The sequence below is a fragment of the Hyaena hyaena genome, unplaced genomic scaffold, assembly GCF_003009895.1.
Source record: "Hyaena hyaena isolate Hyena2069 unplaced genomic scaffold, ASM300989v1 scaffold_849, whole genome shotgun sequence".
Taxonomy (NCBI): Eukaryota; Metazoa; Chordata; class Mammalia; order Carnivora; family Hyaenidae; genus Hyaena; species Hyaena hyaena.
The window spans coordinates 720,975-735,681 of record NW_024081481.1 but is presented as its reverse complement, the minus strand read 5'-3'; the positions used below and the strand labels follow the sequence as shown (position 1 = coordinate 735,681).

At 36.9% G+C, this 14,707-nt stretch overlaps 1 protein-coding gene across 1 annotated transcript in view; it reads right to left on the bottom strand.

Annotated features, from left to right (window-relative positions):
- NEGR1 (neuronal growth regulator 1) overlaps window positions 1-14,707 on the bottom strand; it is a 491,889-nt gene that overhangs the window by 3,335 nt on the left and 473,847 nt on the right. The gene's annotated exons all lie outside the window — the stretch shown is intronic.

Below are 14,707 nucleotides of genomic sequence, written 5' to 3'. Positions count from 1 at the left end.
GCAATATACCATTGTGTAAGTTTCAGATGAACAAATGTGTTGATTTGACACACACTTATGAGTTGCAATATGATCACCATCACAGCATCAGCTAACAACTCTATCACATCACATAATTATCGTTTCTCTTTTGTGATGGAAACAATTAAAATCTAGTCTCTTAGCAACTTTGAAGATTATGATACAATATTGTTGTCTATAATCACTATGCTATGCATTAGTTCTCTAGGAGTCTATTTGCCTACTACTTCTAAGTCTGTACCCTTAGACAACATATCCCTGATTTCCCTCCCCCAACCCCTGATCACCATTCTGCTGTTTTCACAAGTTCAGCTCGTTTAGATTTCACATATAAATGATTATATATATATATATATATATTTATTGGTCAAATATTGTACTAAATGCTGGAAGACATTTTTGGGGGGGTAGATAAAAAAGAGATATTTGAACACTCATAATATGTTACAAGGAATATTAGATTTGCATGTATTTGCTGGAGCGACACAGAAACTTTTGTAATCTGCCCAGGCAAGGGAGGGATGATTTAACAGAGACTTTTACCAAAGGGGACAGTCATTTGGGTAGAAGAAACAATTTATTCAAAGGTATGAGGAAAAGAGAGGGTATGACATATATTCTAGTAGATTAGTCTTGCTGGACCATGAAGTTTGAGGCTTGGAGGAGAGGGAACTGAAACTGGAACTCCAGGCAGATAGAACATGACCTTAACTGTAAGGAAAAAGAATTTAGTTTTTTTTTTTTTAAGTTTATTTATTTATTTTGAGGGAGAGAGAGAAAGAGAGCATGTACAAACGGGGAAGGGGCAGAGAGAAAGAGAGAAAGGAGACACAGAATCCTAAGCAGGTGCCGCACCATCAGCAAAGAGCCTGATGCCGGGCTCAAACTCATGAACTGTAAGATCATGACCTGAGCCAAGATCAAGAACTGGACACTTAACCAACTACGCCACGCAGGCGCTAATTTTTTTTTAATAGTGAAGGAAATTTTAAAGAATTTGGAGCTGTTGAATCGTGTGGTTACTTTTATACATTGGAAAGATCACAGTTTCATACTCAGAGAAGCTTATGTGGTACTTGGCTAACAGTCATGTTGAATTCTCACTGAGAGATTTCACCTAGAGAGTCACCAAAGCTTGGAATATGGTGGGAGTCTACTGAGTGAGTTCCACTGCATTTCACAAGAGGACTGCTGCCTCTTTGAATGTGAATTACACCGTGTTGCAGAAATGGAATGTTGTAGGCATGCGCAGCTTTGCTTGAGACCGATCCTCATTTATCATAATAAAAATAATAGTAATAATAAAAAATCCTACCAACATACTTTTAACTACCCACTCTTAATGAAACCCGGATTTCAAGCAATGTTTCCTAGTAGAAAATGAATCATATAATACAAAAAAACATACTATTTCATCCCTCAAACCATAACTCAAATCCAGAAGCAGTTTTAGTCACACTGAGTTTGAATTACTAGCAGGTCATTTTTAATAGAACTTTCACCAATGGCTATATTACAAGAAGAATAAATTGCATTGTTTGTACCTCCAAGAAATTAAAAGGGGATGAGAGATATATTGACCTTTGCAGGGAGAAGTTTTCTTGACAGAGCAATTGTTGTTCCAGGTGCATAAAGTTCAAGGGCTGAGACTACTCCTCTTTAGTAAACACGGAGCAGAATCCACTATTTAATGCTTCTATTTGCATCACAAGTGAGTTTTAAAAAAAATGGGAAGATGATGAAGAAAATAAGTCTATTTTTGAGCACACAGCTTCCAAAGTTTTCATATATAAGGAATCTAATTTAATGTTTTTTTATTTTTTATTTTTTTTAATTTCTGAAAGAGAGAGACAGTGTGAGCAGGAGAGCGTCAGAGGGAGTCACAGAATCCGAAGCAGGCTCCAGGCCCAGAGCTAGCTGTCAGCACAGAGCTGGACTCAGGGCTGGACGTGGGGCCCAAACCTACAAACCGTGAGATCACGACCTGAGCTGAAGTCAGGCGCTTAACTGACTGAGCCACACAGACTCCCTAAGGAGTCTAATTTAAAACCATAAAACTTCCTAAATTATTTTCTCTTGTTCAAGATCTAGAAAGGTGTTTTGTTTTTTAAAACATAAATAAATATTTAATTGCTCTGTTACCTTCTCAATGACAGCTATTTAAGAGTTATTTTGCTGTTGTTTTAAAAGAATCTTGAGCGGTTTTATTGTATAATAGTAAAGGGCTAATAATAAGCAAAGCATAGAAAATGATTTCATAAATAAGAAATAGATCTTAAAAGCCAAGCATACAAAGCAAAGATAAAATTTTTATTGTCATTACACATTAAATAGTACAGCAAGGAGGTAAAGTAGAAAGAATCCTGAAAACTCCTTATCCACCTTTTGAAGTGCATTTTCGGGGCAATTTTTCCTGAACCCCCTCTCTTCCAGCACGCTGAGTAGATTACCTTATGGTGTCATCATGTCACTAGAATATTCCTTTTTATACAACTATCATACTGCATTGCCAATATTCATATACGTTATCTATTTTTCTCACCAGACTGTGAACTCTCCTAGGTCATATTTTATTTATCTTTTTGTTTCCATGTACAGAGAGTGGCAAAGTCTGGTGCATAGTAGATGCACAAGAAATGTCTGTTGAATTGATTCAATTAAATAAATGAATGGACCAGAGTTAAAAGGAGTATTTCTCTCCTACAAAACAGAATCTCTTCTCTCTTTTTTTAATGTTTTATCTATTTCTGAGAGAGAGAGAGAGAGACAGAGAGACAGCAATAGCAGGGGAGGGTCAGAGAGATAGAGAGAGAGATACAGAATCTGAAACAGGCTCCAGGCTCTGAGCTGGGAGTCAGCACAGAGCCTGATGCAGGGCTCAAACCCACGACCTGTGAGATCGTGACCTGAGCCAAAGTCGGACGCTTAAGCGACTAAGCCACCCAGGTGCCCAAATGGAATCTCTTCTGAAGAAAGCCACTTACTTGCTTACAGGCCAGAGAATCTACAATATATTGTCTTTCATTCATTCAGCCAATATTTTTAAATTAGGTACCGGGCACTGGGAATACAAAAGCTAATAGGTTAGGATGGCCCTTTTGTTGCTTAATTCCATATACCCCCTATCATTTCCCCCAGGGTGCCTTTATCTTCTACTCACCCTCCTACTGCCTTAGACATGACAAAAGAATGCCAATAATATATTTAAAATTAAATATTACTTTTTAATTGACAGAGTATGTATTTTCCCATCGTACTCTTTAGTTGTCTTATTTATTAGTCCTTCTCTTAGTGCTAAAATAAAGGAGGAGCCTTTTACTGCATCATTAGCCTGCAATTATCATAGGAAATGGACTGTAGACTAGCTATTGATAATTAGTAAGCCAAAAAACAAAGAGCAAAGTTAGTCAAAGGAATTTTTGATTAGATACCTAATGCTAGGTCATGTACCATAATTCATATCCCTTAAGTATATATTGAGCATCTTTCATGTGCTAGGATTGAACACAGGCAAAGACAAAATTCAATCTCCTCTTTTAGGAAAAGTTTTATTTATTTTTTTGTATTAAAAAAATTTTTTTAAATATTTTATTTATTTCTAGGAAAGAGAGAGAGAGAGACAGCGTGAGCAGGGGAGGGTCAGAGAGAGAGGGAGACACAGACTCTGAAATAAGCTCCAGGCTCTAAGCTGGCAGTCAGCACAGAGCCCGATGCGGGTCTCGAACCCACGAACCGCGAGATCATGACCTAAGCGAAAGTCGGATGCTTAACCGACTAAGCCACCCAGGCGCCCCGGAAAAGTTTTATTATAGTTGGAGGCATAAATAAAAGGCACATATAGAACTTTAGGATATATATACTTATAAGGATGATACAAACATCAAAGGCTCCCTAAGGAGTCACGGCAGGTAAGTAGTCCAGAGAGCAGATTTGTATCTATATTTGTATACAGTATTTTTTTTTTTTTTTTACAAAATGCAATGATATGCACATGTTAGTATATCTCACTTTTTAAAATGGTGGCATATAGTCCTTTAACTTGGGGTATCCTATTATTATATAACCTTAGTCCCATTAGCTATTTATTATGTATTTTGTGTGTGTGTGACTTGTTAGCTGAGTGATTCAGAGTACCAGACTAATGGTACTAAAGTTAAGAGTCTTGGTACTATTTGGGCTACTTAGATTTGTTTGGTATGTTAAATCTCAATCATCTATTTGAGAAATTATAGAAAATGTTAATAAATTAAAGAAAATAAATTCACTATTAGAAATTAGCTTAAAGAGTCAGTTCAAATATCATATGCTTTAAAAAGAGGAAAGTTTGGGGTGCCTGGGTGACTCAGTCTGTTAAGTGTCTGACTTTGGCTTAGGTCATGATCTCATGACTCATGAGTTCAAGCCCCATGTCAGGCTCCGTGCTGACAGCTAGCTCAGAGTTTGGAGCCTGCTTCGGATTCTGTGTCTCCCCCTCTCTCTGCCCCTCTCCTGCTCATGTTCTCTCTCTCTCTCAAAAATAAATAAACATTAAAAAAATAAAAATAATAAAAATAAAAAGAGGAAAGTTTTTATGAAGTCCCACATGCCAAATCAGTTTGGCATCATATTTTATATCATATTTACATATCTATCACAAATTGTTTACATATCTATATTTCCCCATTTGACTAAGAATGTCTTCAAGCCAAGATTTATTATATGTAATTTTTTTCATTGGTACAGAACACAGAATCTGATATTCAGTAGGTGTTCATCAAATATTTGTTGAATGATGATGAGGCTTTTATCCATTTTCCATACTGTTACCGTAAGCACGTAAAGGAACACAATACCTTGACTTCTTCTTTCAGAGGAATATTGTCTTTCATCATTTGTGTTTCACTGCCTTTCTTCTCTTCCTGCTTTTAGACTTATTACCTTCTAAGACCTATACGGAGTCAGAATTCCTCTCTTCAGCATTTGAGCAAGAAGATAGGTCATGTGGCTGATTATAAGAGGGAAGAGCATGCATCAGACTTTGTAGCAGCATCCTTTTCCAGCAAACAACAGGGAGTGTAGATGAACTCATGCCCCCAGATATAGTCCTGGAGTTTTTAGGAGATATCTAGTGGTGCCTCTGACGTGGTCAGATCTGTTGTATGTTCTTGCCATGCTTACAGTTGCCTGTGAATATCAAACTGCTACTCATCCTAAATAAAATTAGGAGGGCTAGGGCATATGATCAGAGTTGTAGTTGGGCTAGGCTGAGAATTTTGATCTCATTCTGAGTGATATGGGAATCCATAGGAGAGTTTTGAGCAGAGGAGGCTAGCTGACATTTTTAAATGATCACTTGGCTATTTTGTGGAAAACAGATGATACTAATGGAGGCAAGAGTAGAAGCCTATGGTAACTGCAGACCAGCAGGGTCTCCACTGCCTACTGAGGAAAGCCAAAGCTCTGTAGCTCAGCATTGAGGGACCTCAGTTATCTTGTTCTAGTCAACTTATCCAGACTCATATAGACTCTTACTTCCAGTCACATGAACCAGTTTTTGAACACACAGAGTATTTTCACTTCTTGTCATTTGCATATGCCATATCATTCAGCTTATATGGCCTCTTCCTGTCCCCTTCTACATCTACTAAAGTCCTACTCATCTTTAGATAACTAAAATACAATTTACTCCATGAGGCCCCTGTAATCTCCCTAAGAATTTGTAGTCCCCCATTTATACCTGATTTCAGAAATAATTCCCTTTTAACTTATAGTACATATAAGTATACTATATGTATATAAGTGGTGTATATATATATACAGAATACAATATATAGTATAAGTATACTATATATATAGTATATAGTGTGAATATTTTACTTCATTTTTAATCTACACTTATAGATTTAATCAATGTTTCTCTGATCTCACAAAGTTGTCCTCCATTTTATCCTACAAAAATATTTATTCCCTTCATTATTTTGGCTTCCTTTGAAGGACTTTTATTTAATGCTATTTACTGCTAGATAATTGTCCAGTTTCTCTGGTTTGCTGGCTCCTTGAAGACAGGGAGTGTGACCTCTTTCCACCCTTCCCCACCCCCATATAATGCATGACCTTTAAAGAGTGGTTTTATGGCTGATCGAGGGACGAGCTGGGTTTTGCTGGGGCTCTCAGGTAGGGCGCAGAAGTGCCTGGGCTAGGTGTGGAGTCCAAGCCTTTGGGATTTCTCCCTGTTGTCAACAGGAAGATCCAATCTGGGTTTTAACACACATCTTACATCTTGTCTAATTATGATTATCATTCCCAATTACTTACAGCTGCTGCATATTATTTTCAGTCTTGGCAGTTTTCCCTTGTATTGCTCCAGTTTTTATTTTTAGGCGAAAGCAAATGTAACTGTGAAATATTTAGTTTTGGTATAATACCAATTACTTGCCTAGGCAATTTCCTTAAATTACTCAAGCTTTAACTAAACTAACTTTGAGTCATATTTTTAAGATTCTTGCTGAAATCTTAGGTACAGTTACTTTAGCTACATTAACTCTGCTTCTATAAAAAAAAATAACAGGCCTCAACTTACATTTTACTGAGGAAGCCTATACCTGGGAAGTGAATGATTTATACCTAAATTAGATTTCATATAAAAGAGAGTGATTAATGCAGATTCAAAATAGATTGCACATTAGTTTACTGAGAAATTATGCAACATTGATTCTATCCTTAAACACAGGGTAACTCTGTTTCATTGCATACTGTGGGAGGTGTTAGCTCAGAAAACATTTTAATCCTCTCGTTAGCAAAATCCACCCCTTAACACCATCAGCAGGTGGAGAGGATATCCAGATTCAGATCACACCTCGATTTCTCGTATCACTTAACTCCGCCTAAACACTGGGTGGAGGTGGGGGAGGAAAAGAGAACTGGAATGGACTATGCTTTACCATAGAATGTACAACTTTGGACGGTGGTGTCTGGAAAAAGCAGGCACGTGTCAGCACAGGTGACATCATCTCATTATTCCTTTCTGCATTATTCCTTGTGCACTCGAGTGGTCTAGACCCTAACATCGAATGAGCTGTGTTAAAGACACAGCACAGAGAAACCCTGTCTTCTCATGTACCATTTTGCACACACTGATTTCCACAGGTAGGCTTTTTTTTTTTTTTTTTTTTTTTTTATTTCTTTATGCAATGTTTCTCCCACCAAAACCACAGGTAGCAAAAGAGAGAATAGATAATTGAACCTCGTCAAAATTAACATTCCGTGAATTAAAGGATGCCATCAAGGAAATGTGTTAAAGACACAGCACAGAGAAACCCTGTCTTCTCATGTACCATTTTGCACACACTGATTTCCACAGGTAGGCTTTTTTTTTTTTTTTTTTTCATGGCTATTCCATGCTCCTGTACTGTAGATTCTCCAAGATCTTCCCTGAGGCTCTAGAGTTGAGGGATACCTGAGTAGCATAGTGATGATGTAGTAGAGCTAACAATGTATAGATTTTTAGATTCTTTTTTACTCACCACACCTTTATTTTGCCAAAGACTGTTTCCAAGAGTAAAGAGAGGTAAATATAACATGGCCTATTTTTCATGCAGCTTTCAGGCTGGTAGAGTAAGGTTTAATTTATGAGCCTCCAGCACAATTGAGCTTGTATTTAGGGAGAGAAAGTAGGAATTGGTAAGTGGCTTTGAATTCCTGCCTATCAGCCTTCTTTTTTTATCTTCCTTAGAAAGAATTGGTCTAAGTTCACATTGGTGCATTTTTTTTTTCAAAATCAAAGCCTAAGGTATAGAACATCTTTATTTACAGATTTATTCTCACATTTTAGACTTTTATTTTTTATTTGATCAAAAACTGAATGCCTATCTTCAGGAAGTTCCAACATCTTTTACAGACAGAGCCTTTGCAAACCTAGAAATGTAAAATAATTATTTTCACAGAGAGTATCTTTATTTTAGTGGCACCTGGGTGGCTCAGTCAGTTGACCATCGACTCTTGATTTCATCTCAGGCCATAATCTCATGGTTTGTGAGTTCGAACCCCATGCCAGGCTCTGGAATGATACTGCAGAGCCTGCTTGGGATTCTCTCCCTCGCTCTCTCCCTTCTCTCTCTCAAAATAAATCAAAGAAAATTTAAAAAAGTTGTCTTTATTTTATATTATGAACAATGAGGAGAATGGCTAGAGAAATCACATGATTCCTTTCTCTTTCTGACTCAAGGTATTTCTCTGCCAGTTTGTTCTTAGCAACTACTAAGCTATTCCTCTGGCAGACCACCATCCTTGAATCCTTTCCTGCTTGCTGAATAGCCATTTTGCCAAAGTTCACAGTATACAATCCTATTTACGCAGCATCAACTGCATTAGGAATTTTAAACATATGTTTGTCTCTGTTATTACCCATATTCAGAAATCTGCCTATTTGTAGATAAATACTTTTATCTGCAAATAGCCAGATGAAACTATCCAAGACTATTACCTCTAATTTGGGCAAAGGAGAATAAGTAAGCAATCACCCGAATAGAAACCTTTTTTTTCTGTCCTTCATAGTCATTGAAAAAAAGTTTCAAAGCCTGAATATCTCCTAAATGGGTGGATGTTTTAGGTTACTATATTCTTGCAGATCACAAGTGATTTGCATGAATCTATAGTCACTCTGTTTTGAAGTATGTTGCCAATAAGAGATAATTTTATATAGCCCTAAATGATTCTTTGAACTTGGGCAAAAGTTCCAAGTTGCTTTGAAAATAGGTTTCTATAGAAGTATCATTACATCTTTTGGAGTATGTGTGCGTATGTGTGTGGGAGTGTATATATGTGTTTCAAAAGCTGGCTTTGCTGTGTGAAATATATACACAAACATACAATACAAATTGCCTTTGACTACATAGATTTTAGTTTAGGCCTTTAAGGCATCATTTAGTTGAAGAAAAGAGGGTTTTACAGAAATAAAAATAGAAACCCAGCTGTGTTAAGGTCACTAATAGTCACTGCCTTCAGCTGTATCATCAATGTGACACTGCTAGTGCGGTAAGAAAATGGGGAGGAATTGCAAACCGGTAAACATTTTTGCGAGTTGAATGAGTTTTTAAGATTTTTATATGTGTGGCTGTGTGGGTGTCAAATTATTTAAGTTTTTATATAAGTGTTAAAACTTGGCGCTTTAATGATTGAATTGTCTTATTCATTAAGTTTTATTTTATATGTTAGGAATGTTATCTTAAAGCAGCTTCTTTTCTGTTATTCTACAATTGTTCTTGCAGCATTAAAGATCAAGAATTTCATAAGGTTTGATTATCTTTTCCATTTTTTGGAATATTACATTTACCTTCCAATTTTTTCTTAGCTTTTCAAATGCAATAAAGGCCAGTGATTATCGGGCCCTGTAGTTCTGATTTACTTAAATTGTTCCACTTGTTATGCTCCAGATTGATTTTCAGTTATTCTCAATGATTCTCTAATCATTGCCTTTATATTTCAGCTATTTAAAAAACCTTATTAAATCCAAATGACTTTGTATAGAATTCAAGACCCTCTGTAAAGTTTCCAGAAGCTACCTTTCCGGTCCTGCCCTGGCTGCTGTCTGACATGGACAGTGCTAGTCACACTAGGCGGGAAGAGCTCTTCATTCTCAGGACATGCCCAGGCCTTTGTTGCCTTTGTGTATTTGCTCTGCCTTCATCTGGGAGGGGTTTCTGCATCTCTATGCTTTAGAATGGTCCCCAGCTTTCAGGGCCTATCTCACACATATCCTGCTAATAAGTTAGAACCTGTCAGAACTCTAAGGGGCATTGGGAGTGGTATACATGAGGAATGATGAACGATGTGGGTAAGTTAGAGGTAAAAATAAGACCAGAACTGCAGTATGCTGATTCTCGGTGCTTTCATTTCCACGTAGCCTCCTTGAATTACTACCCAACTCTAGTTGGAATTAATCTGCCATTTCCTCTTCTCTTCAATTGCCATTTGCTTTTACCTATACTTTATCAATGTTCTTCATCTTCATCTTCATGTTCTTCATGTTCTTCATCTTCAAAAGAGTCTCAGTCTCTTGAAAACAAGGATCATATTTAATTTACTTTTATATGACAGCATTTGATTAAATGATTGGCACTGTCCAAATATTTATTATAGATAACTACAGATGGATTGTTTCAATTTCTGCAGTTTAATAAGGTTTGGCCACAAAGCTCAAGAGAAAGAAGGAAGGGCTATAGGGAAGGGAGTATCAGCAGTCAAGAATTCAGGATGTGGAAACACTGACTACCACTGTGGAGGAAGAACGGTTCTATTTTATTGAAAAGAAGAATCTCCTATTCTTAGATACCTCCTGAAGACATCATACCATAAACATACGGAGTTACACACTCCAAGAGAACTGTTGAAGAATTGCTCTTGTCTGTGACTTCTAGTTAAATGCGCTAGTTATAGATGGAGACGGTATTGTAACAATCAAGCACACCATAAATTGGCTTTGCGCCTCCATGCCTCGGGTTTGTCTTCCGTAGTGCTGCAATAAGTAAATTTGCTAAGTAAAATGCTTAGCACAGTGGTCATTTGAGTGTTCATTGAACAGTAGCTTTTAAAACGTATTAGTATTTGTATAAGAAGGGCCAATGAAAGCCTTTTACTTTGGCCCAAGTAGAAATATCCAGTTGCTGGAATAAGGCTCTGTGTACCTCAAAATCCTATCCACTTGAAACAATAACAACTATGCCAACAATATGCTCCTTCGAAAGGCCAGCTCCAAGAATGCAGATCAGAAAATGTATTCATTAAGCAAGTAATGCTTGAGTACCTATAAATACACAGTGAGCACTGATTATGCACGATAACCTGTTTTGTGTGCTGGGATACAATCTTGTATATAATTCCTTTAAGGAGATCACAGTGTTCTGAGTAAATCACACCCTAACCCCCTGGCTTACAATCAATATCTCTTCTACTTGGAATCACCTTCTTCCACTTCCTCCCAAGTTTCCAGCCTCCACATGACATACTTTATTTCTCCACTGCAATTCAAACTCCTCTGTCACAGCCTTGCTCACTGACTTGCTTCTTTGCCTAAACTATGAATTCCTAATGAACAGGGACCTTGAATTTTTCATCTGTCTATACTTCTCTTTCCCTCTTCCCCAGTGGCTAGCACAATGACTGCATATAATAAGGGCTTAATAAATAACTGCTCTTTTTATCTCTGCATGAGATAAATTTGCAAAATACATTTGTTTCACACACCTTTTGTATCTTGCTTTCCATCCTCTCATTGCCTTTTTACTTTAGTTGCTGCTATGACAACCAGCTGCATGCAGGGCAAACAATTGTGAGATATATTCCACGTGGCTCCTCGCAGGGGTCCCAGTGGGATGGAGCTTAGTGACCCATAGCAGGGACCAGCTCAATAACACTTTCTTGGACTGGCTGTCTCTCTTTTTCTGTTTAACTTGTTCTAATCTCCTACCAGCACGCTTAAAATTCCTTTCCAAAATAACCACCTGTTAGTGAGCAGCTCAGTTTGGGAAGATCCACACAAAGATGGCACTCTTGTATGAAGAAGAGAAGAACAACAGGTTATAAATACTGTGTCTAGGGCAGTTTTATATCCTCCCGCAGTGTATAGTACTTTGCACACAGTAGGTGTACAATAAATTAGTTTTGGATAAATAAATTGCTTGAAAGTAAATAATCATCCTATCTCTTTGCCTCCACTCTTCTTGGCTCTTGATAATTCAGCTGCATCATATTTATGAGGTCTGCATTAATTATATTGTCAGCAGGCACATACCCTTCACAGTGTAAAAGGGGTCTTAAAATCTTAATTAAATCTGATTTTTTTTCCTTATAGATTTTATCCCAGGAATATTACCCACTGTTTTACACAATTATCATTCTAGTTTCTGCTACACCAGCAACATTGCCTAATGAAAGTTCTGTCTCCTATTGTATTTTTTAAATATTTAAAAGCACTCATGGTTCTTATATTTTTATTATGATTTGAACTGTAAAATACTCCTCTCCCTACTACCTTGAAATGCTCTTTTCTCAAAGCTCCAGCCTGCCTTACATTTTCTGCCTAAGGTGATACAACTTTTAGGGTGGGACATATAATTACTTGGAACTTGGAGGTGTACATACAAAAGTCAGATGTTGGGGAATTTTAGTTCAAAAAAATGGTCGCACAAAGGATGAAAAGAAAAAAGATTGATACATTTGCATGGTGATCCTGGCACTGAACACATTATGTAATCTGGATTCATATTGATTTTTAAGGATGTTTAGTAACTTTCTTCTTCCTGAATACAGAAAATACATTGTTCTTAATTTTTCTGGACACCAGTAAAGGTATTTTAAAAAAAGGGCTGGGAATGTTTTAAACTATTACATCAAAATATCTAACCTGTGCCTCCTTCAATGGATGCTGTACATTTAGCCATTTATATTATTGCTCAAAATTTTTTTTAGGTTTATTTATTTCTTTCGAGGTGGGGGTGATGGGGCAGAGAGAAAAAGAGAGAGAGAATCCCAAGTAGAGAATCTGAGCTGTCAGTACAGAGCCTGATGCAGGGCTTAAACTCACAAACCATGAGATGATATCCTGAGCCAAAATCAAGAGTCAGATGCTTAACCAACTTAGCAACTCAGGTGCACCTGTTCAAAAGAGTTTTTGACTATAATTGAAATAAGGTTCCTGGGACTGCATTAATAAGTTTTTCCAGATATCAGCTGATAAATTTATATCCATAGTTCTTTTGATCACAAATCATGAGGAGAAGACATATTTCATTAGCCAAAACTTTAGCTTTTTAAAGTTGCCTCTACTTTAGCATTATTGTCAATTATCCTTAACCAAAACCTAAACATTTAACCCTCAAACTGGAAAATTCATCTTAGGTGAGTCAGAAAAGGAATAATTTAGGAGTAACTAGTTTTCATGTAGTAATCACATTCTTTTTTTCATAAAAACTACTTTAGAAGACAAGGGTTTATTTTCACCAAATCATGTAATATTAGAATTCTAGGGTTAAAAGAAACTTTGAGAGATTCTATTCCTTTTCATTAAAGTATAATCAAAAAATCTAGTTAGAGAAAGGCATTTCAGGTTTATGCCATTAAAATTTTTTTAAATGTTTTTCTGTTTTTGAGAAAGAGAGAGAGATTTGAGAGAGTTTTGAGAGATTTGAGAGAGATTTGAGAGATTGAGAAAGAGTTTTGAGAAAGAGCGAAGGAGGGGCAGTGAGAGAGAGAGAAACACAAAACCCAACCAGGCTCCAGGCTCTGAGATGTCAGCTTAACTGACTGAACCACCTAGGCGCTCCATGGTTTATGTCATTTTAAAGCCAGAAGGGATTGAAGTCTAGAGAGGGAAGAGCTCCACAGAGAATTAATTCAATTCTCTAGACTTTGAGTTTGGTGTTCTATGTAGCACACAGCATTTCACACATTCATTTATTTAGTATCTTGTTTCAGATTTTTATAACTCCACTGCTCATACAATCTTAAAATATTTCTTTTGTTTTAATTTTTTTGATGTTTATTTTAGAGAGAGAGCGAGAGCGAGAGTGAGAGCGAGAGAGAGAGAGAGAGAGAGAGTGAGCACACAGGCGTGGAGGGGCAGAGAGAGAGAGGGATACAGAGAATCTGAAGTAGGCTGGCCTTGTCACTGCAAAGCCCAATATGAGGCTGCAGCCCATGAACCTGGAGATCATGACCTGAGCCGAAGTCAGGCGCTCAACTGACTGAACCACCCAGATGCTGCTTAAAATATTTCTAAATATAATATGATCAGACTAATATCATAGTCTAGTAAATTATCTACACCAGTTTTGATTAATTATTTCAATCAATAAAATACAAAATGAGTTTTTTTCTGTATACATGCTAAAAGTGATATAATTATTTTTTTAAATATCAAATGTTTAGAGTGATTCTCAAGATGTAGAGTCAATGTATGCTTTACTTATACCTCTAATGTATTTACTTGGACTTTTTTTTAATGCTCTAAGTATATAAAACCCATAAGATTTGTTGATCAAATATTAGTGATATTTGAACAATTATCATATTAGAATCTATCATGAATGGTTAATTTTAATTTGTATCAAGAAGAATGAGATTGTTGCCTGGTGCCTAGAATCAAAACAACAGGTATCTACAAAATTCTGCATATATGTTTAAACTGTCTTGATTCATCGGTTTCTTAAAGGTACACATGAATTCTGTAAGTTAGAAAAATCAGTATCTTTGCATAAAAGGCAGTTTATTTTTTTTCACATGAAGGACCAACTTTCAGTTTATTATTTATGCTTGCAGTCAGGGCTTGAAAAGTCAAAAACAGATTAAGGAAACCATAGATTCTTAGAGTAGAGCCTAGTTTAAGCACAAATGTGTCAATTTGGTTTTTTTTAAAAAAATGTTTATTTCTAGGAGAGAGAGAGAGAGAGAGAGAGAGAAAGAGAGAGAGACAGCGTGAGCAGGGGAGGGTCAGAGAGAGAGGGAGTCACAGACTGAAGCAGGCTCCAGGCTCTGAGCTGGCAGTCAGCACAGAGCCCGATGCGGGGCCGAACCCACGAACCGCTAGATCATGACCTAAGCAAAAGTCGGACGCTTAACGACTAAGCCACCCAGGCGCCCCGTGTCAATTTGGTTTTATTGCAGTAACTTTCTCTACCTTCCTACCACACCAATACCTGAGAGCAATTGCTAG